Consider the following 6,423-nt stretch of genomic DNA (forward strand, 5'->3'; position numbering starts at 1 on the left):
ACAAGTTGAGTAATATGAATTGCCTTTAAGTTCTTAAGCACAATTTGATACACAGCTGCTTGAGGTAAATGCATTATGGCCACAATTTACTATTGGTCTCATTCTTCCAATTTGCCAGCAGCTCATTAAGTGTATAAGTGAAATCAGGTGGCACACAGATAACCCGTCAGGTGTGGTACTCCCAGAGTTCTGCTCTGAAACAACATGAAGCTGCCATTCCTTGTGCTGGAGATGTTTTCTGCTCATGAAGGTATGTTGTAAATTGATTCTATTGGAATGTTTATTGCTAGTTTAATAGCATAAAAGGTAAAAGAAAGCCTGGTGTCAGCTCATGGTCTGTACACACCTTAGGAAATGCTTTAGTGGTTATGGGGCAGTGCTGAGCTGCTAATCCTGGGGGCTGTTAGAGCCCACAGGAATGCTTCTGCTTTAAAGCCCCACATGAGATGAGAGAGAAAAGATATTATAGCACATGTCCTCAAGAAGTGTCTTTGTCAACAAGATTGATGCTGTGTCTGGGGAAGCTGGGCTGCCTATAGCATCACCATGGGGGGACAGGCTTTAATTAAGATCGATGTGCACTGAGAGTGGCTAATCATCTTGTCACCATATTCACCTTGGAAAGAATCACAGGCTTCAAATTCACTCTGTGCAGCTTTGATTGTGAGCTTTGCCAGTCTACAAGGTAACTGATAGAATCTCTTTTCATATTAGCTCTTTTACTGTTAAGAAATCCTTATGACTTTATGTTCCTTTTATTGCATCCAAACAGCTACAGGTAATTAGTGTGACAGTCCTTTTGTTCAAACAATTCTTAATTGTCCTGAAATTATCTCCTTTTGTTTTCTGGTAAAAAGCTGCACTGTTTACTATTTTAACCCAGAGATTAACCCATGTCCCATGCAGAATACTGGAGAGACTGGGAGAGCAGATGGGATGGAGTCACAGAACACCCAAAAAGACCATAGGGTAAAAGAAACCATGGAAAGTAATCTGAAGAGGGAGAGGAGATCAGGCCCCATGAAAGGGACATTATGGTTTCCCTATCTCAGCAACAAAGGTACAAAGTAAATTTACCTTCTGAGATTGTTTAGCCTTCAGAAAGAGTCAGATTTGCAATGTTACAAATAAGAAATCTGGAGCAGTGGTAATAACATTGATCAGCACTTTTTTCTTCCTGAGGTGAACTACTGCTATCACACCTGATTTCTCAATATCAACAGAACTAACCCCTCAAAGTGTCCTCTGTGTCTTCACAGAGGATGTTCAACAGCCCAGAAAAACAAATGTACCTTTCCTTGCTCCTCTCTAGGCTATTTTCATTAGCTATCCAAGATAACAAGGTACCAACAGGGGTGCTGGCATGCAGAATTCTGCATGCTATGGAAAACTGTTTCTTTAGGATCACAGTAATTTCCTCTGTGCAGGTCACTAAATACCCTCTGAACAACAATGGTACTCAAAACTGGTTGTCACAACTGAGTCTGAACAACTGATAGGAAGAGAATATAGTTTGCATTCCATTCTCCTATCCCATGCTCCATCCAGTCTTCTGGCTTTTTGAACACATACAGCAATTTCAGATCTTTTAAACTCCACCTTTCTTGGAAAACTCAAAGTACACTCAGAATGATAAATGAATGTGGACTTACAGACTGCCTGTGGTCCCATATGAGTCAAGGATCCCACTGAATGCAAGCCGGACCAGAATTCCTTCAGGCTAACGTCTAAAAAATGTATCAAAATAATTCATATATCAAATATATCACATAATTCAAAGTCTTATTAACTCTTTATGCAGCACAGTATTTCTGTGGCCTGCTGCAGAAGGGTGTAGAGAAGGAATAAAATAAGTATTTTGAAAACACTTTAAAATATTAGTAATGTATTAGAGCCATGATAATTTTCCTTTTAAAAACCAATGAAATATTCATGGAAAAGGTTGACACAGTTTTGAGTGTACCAAAATAAACTGAACTCCTATCAGGCTTCAGGCACAGCTTTTCATCCTTAGCATCTCTTGGCATGCTCCTTCCATCCCCATCCTCAAAGCAATAAAAATGATGGGGTTTATTACACTGGCAGCATACCTCTGGCACATAGCTTTAATGGTTCTGGACACTATGGGAAGAGTTTGCACTTTTCCTCCTCTTTTTATTTAAGTTACCAATATTTGACAAACTGCTTCTGTCCTGGAGGATTTCAAATCCCCCTAGATTTAAAACACTGCTCACTTTTAAAGGGCTGCTAACAGAGGAAAAAGTGGAACATTTGCAATTAAATGGGCTTTTATTGTTCTTTCATTGTTCCTTTCTTATACTAAAGGTTCTCATAGCAAAAGAGGGTCTTTATTCCCTTGCCCTCATTTATTTTCCAATTAGTTCAGTCTTCCCTTTGATATTGTGTTCACCAGCTTAGCTTCTAATGGCAGTGTTAGCTAGAAATCAACTTCTGGTGAAGATCACAATAATTTAGTCATCTTCCAAGTACTGCAGTGACTGCCAATAACATCCCATAAATAGTGAACATCAAAGAGCTCACAAAACACAAACTATAACTTATAACCGGAACCACCTCCAAGCAGAATACTTTTTTCCAGTTTTGCAAGGGAGTTTGGGCTCTTCCCTCCAACTTCAAAGTGCACAGGGCAAAAAATACACAAAAAAAAGGAAAATCCAAGCTTTTAATGGTCAGTCTTTTTTTAATTAATATTTAAGATGGTGAGATTTCCAAGCACCTAAGTTAGGAGTGGACTTTCCTTAAACAGCCAGTGGGAAGTGGAAGCTCTTGGCACATCAGACCTACCATCTAAAGCAGATGTCAATAATCAAGCAAAACAAAGGCATAGTGCTCCTCCCTAAAAAAGGAAGCTCCCAAAAGTATGTGTTCTGCTTGTTAGGGTCAGTAAATGCCTCTGGAGAACAGACATAAATCTTGTTAATCCCTTGTGGTTTTGAGTGTTGCAGAAAGCACATTTGTGCCCATTCAGGTACAGGATGGGTTCTGCTGTCACCTCCTCTGCCTCCTGTCCAGGAAAAGGGACAAATGCTTCCAGGTGTCCAAGAAGAAGCCAAATGTGCACAATAGGCAAGAAGCTATTCCCTGGACTAAAGAGAAATGCTGATCAATGATCTTAAGACAGATGAAAGTGAGAGAGGACATGTAAGAAATTACTATCCTGGAGGTACCAAAGTTAGGGGGAAATGGTTCAACAAATAAACTACGTTGTTGTTTTAGATGGAAGAGAAATCCTCAAAGCAAAATCCTTCCATAACCCCCCAGTTTCTCCTGAAAGTGATGATGGCAAAGATGTATTTGTGGCAAGCAAGTCTGTTGCTGGCAAGAGGGAATATTTTATGTGATGAGCAAGCAAATCAGATATGAACAGAGTATGATGGGTTGTTTGTCCATGTCTGTCTTCTTATTCCCACTGTTCTGGACTGCTTGTGGCTGAGGTGGGTTTTTTCCACTCCAAATCCTTCTTTCTTCTACTTGTCCAAGGTATTACTGCAAGCTCAAGGGAGAGGAGTCAGACCCTGGGAACAAGCAGGAGGGGACAGATAAAAATGGCTTTCCAGCATCTGAGGAGTAGCTTTGTGCTGGAGGAAACTGTTTACTCACAGACATGTTACTCCTGCTGCTTAGTTTGATTTCTTTCACTTCTGCTTTTCATTGACATTCAAGGCTCACTGAGAAGATGAACTTCCCTGTTTACTGGAGATATATAATAATGCATCTTTTCTTATATGTCTAAAAAAGTGACATCTGGAAATAAGAGCCATTGTGCAAGGGGGCCTTATGACACTATTCCCATGGCAAGGCTCTGCTCATCAGACCGAAAAGCAGCATTTTACATGTTGTGGTAATTTGCAGTAAAAATTGCCACAGATGGTGTTAGTTAGTGTTTGTGGAGTTGATGAGATTAGTATTTGGCTACAGATCTGTCTCAACATGTTTCTGTGATGCTAAAAAGAGTGCAGGGATAGATAACCCTGAATAAACACAAAATTTCCTCAAAGGAGGTTTTGTTGAGAATCAATTTTACCATAACCTCCGTGGGAAGCTGGTGACCAGAGACAATGAGCTATATAAATCCAGCTCTAATTTCCATTCTAAAAGTAAGCCAAATCTCGACCTATAAGCGACTCCTGATCAGCTTTTGTTTCCTTACATGCTGCTTATGTATGTATGGTATCGCTTTTAAAATACATAAGCAAGGGGCACAAACATTCGATTAGCAGCTCCTTTACTCTCTCCCAACACCCTTCTCCTTGTTGACATGATCTCACAGTATAGGTCTGGGTCCATCTTACCAGAGCTTCTCTAAACGCAAATGTCTAAATAAATACATGTTAATAACTTCCTGCATCATAGAAGGCAGAAAAAAGTGCAAAGCAATACTTCATTTTCCTGTCTAAATTATATGGGGGTATTGTACCAAAAAGTAAACCAAATCTTTTAGTTTGACTGAGCATGCTGATGTGCGATGCTCTACATACTGGGTTAAGGGATGGGGAGCACAGCATTCAGCTTGTCAGAGCAGCATGGTGAACACACATACAGCTCAGAGTCACACAGTAAGCACAGCCAGCTAGGGGTGTTGGATAGTGTGTGAAGAACCACATAGCATATATAGCATAGGTGCTATTAGGAAGCACTGTCCTGGCTTGTGGAACAGATGGAGCTAGGGGTACTCTACTATGAACCCATTAAGTGTTAGATGCCAGACTGGACAAGTGGATGCAGGTAAGGTGCTTCAGGACACAACCGCTCTGCAGAGCCCTGTGTTCTGGACTTATCTGTTTCCCTCACAGACAGATTGGGAGAGGAATTGGTCTAAACCTTCTTCATGTATGAAATTTCTTACCACTTCCTTGAAGAGATCACACAGAACGCGGCAATCAAAGGGTGGGAGGCAAGAAGGAGGAAGGTCAGAAATTCAGACCTGCATGCACCAATGCAACTGTCCTTTGTACCTCAGAAGGGATAAGCCACATAAAGGAAGTTGAAGCCTGAGTCCAGATGTGTTTAATTCCTCGCTTTGCAGATCACAGTGGTCAGAAGGCGGAGGTCTGAGACAAGCTAGACATGTCTGTAAATCTATGCCACCCCCTGATCCTGTTTGTAGCCATGAATTCTGACAAGCTTTGCAATGGGATAAGGATCCCTAGCACATCTAGTTTGGGTAGGATATAAGACAAGTTTACAATATGTGGGGGAGTACATGTCACATAACTGATTTAGCCAGGTACCTACTATACAAAATTCCTTGAGACTACAGCAGTGTGTTTGAGGGCTCCCAGGTGTGTACAGTGGGTGCCCATGTCCTATGAAACCCTACTGCCCTTGCTAATGCTGCAGTCCCAGCTCTTTAGAAGCCAGCAGGGACACTGCTGCCCTTGCTATGTTCACATCTCCCTGCACTGGACAGACTCAGGAACACTTGACTTCTGTAAAGCTTGCCACAGAGAAGCAGAGGGTTGAAGGGAGGGCAGGTGGGTCAGGGAATAATAGCTCAGGTGTAGCTCTATTTTCTTTTTGGTCTCCACAGAGCGAGTTTTGCTTAGAAAATGTGAAGCTTCAGAACTGCAGAGCGGAAGAAAACACTTCCTGTTTTCTCTTGGTAAGCATGAACTTCTTTCTGTGCTCTTTAACCACATACAGCTCCGATAACTAGACACTGCCACAGTGCTTGTGTCAAAATGCACTGCTCTGAAAATGCCATTTCACTCGCTGCATATAGCAGTTCCCTTGGGTAACTGTGAACGTTTATGAGCAGTTTTATAAGGAGGACATGGGAACATCTTTTTAATGAAACTAACCTTTTCTAGCCCAGGAATCATTATCATTTCATCTGGTTTGAGTGACCGGGCATACGTTGTTGAATCCTGCAGTCTAAATATTTACTGTGACCCCTTCAGAAACACCTTGTGGGCTAACTCTGGTTTGCCCAGCTCTTTGTTCAACAACTGCAAATGAGAAACATGCAAAAAATCACAGCTTGTTCCCGCATAATTTGTACGCTCACAGCAGAAAGGACTATGTATCTCAGCTAAATCATTTGCAATGAATAATTCCACCATTCGGTACAGATGCAAAGTGTTGGAAGTTACAGAACATTATGGAAATGCATCTTCCGTCCTCGGGAGATGGGAGAATTTTAATTCCTGGCACTGAAGGCAGGCTTGAATGAGAATATGATTAAACTTTTAAAACTGCTTGATGTTTTCTTGGCTCAATCAATATCCTTTTCAATAAGCCCTTGGCCTGTTTCAGAAGTGCTGCCAATGTTTGTTGTTGAGTAAATGTGGTTTTATTTTTCACTCCCGCTGATCTGATCAACAGAATGATATTGATCATAATGAGCGCTGTGTTCCAACATTTTAAACCAATTTAATCTGCTCCTGCAGGACATAGGTTAGG

Source organism: Melopsittacus undulatus, chromosome 2, assembly GCF_012275295.1.
Source record: "Melopsittacus undulatus isolate bMelUnd1 chromosome 2, bMelUnd1.mat.Z, whole genome shotgun sequence".
In the NCBI taxonomy this organism is placed as follows: Eukaryota; Metazoa; Chordata; class Aves; order Psittaciformes; family Psittaculidae; genus Melopsittacus; species Melopsittacus undulatus.